The following is a 329-nucleotide window of genomic DNA, read 5'->3' on the forward strand; positions in this document are numbered from 1 at the left end:
CTGCATATTCAAATGACTTGAGCAGGTTTTACTATGTTTTTACAACTGTAAGTAATACCACATTTTCAACAAGCCACAACATCCTGAACATATTGTTTTTTCCTTGTCCCGCCGGCTAAGTTTTGGTTTGGGCACTTTGTCACGTGCTTTTTTTAAATCAGGAGATTACAGCCAATCAGAGTCAATTTTTCAAACAGCTCAACAAATATCAGGAAAACAAACAAACCGTTTCTTTGCAGTGTAAATCTGAATCTGTTTGCTAGCTGAATGTAAAGTTGGTGTATTTTCCAGGACAAAAAAAGCCTTAACGTAATAACTTCACACAGAAA

This window comes from Mchenga conophoros, linkage group LG18, assembly GCF_057382185.1.
Source record: "Mchenga conophoros isolate Kocher_MC1m ecotype Shallow Benthic linkage group LG18, M_conophoros_male_GT1.1, whole genome shotgun sequence".
Lineage (NCBI taxonomy): Eukaryota > Metazoa > Chordata > Actinopteri > Cichliformes > Cichlidae > Mchenga > Mchenga conophoros.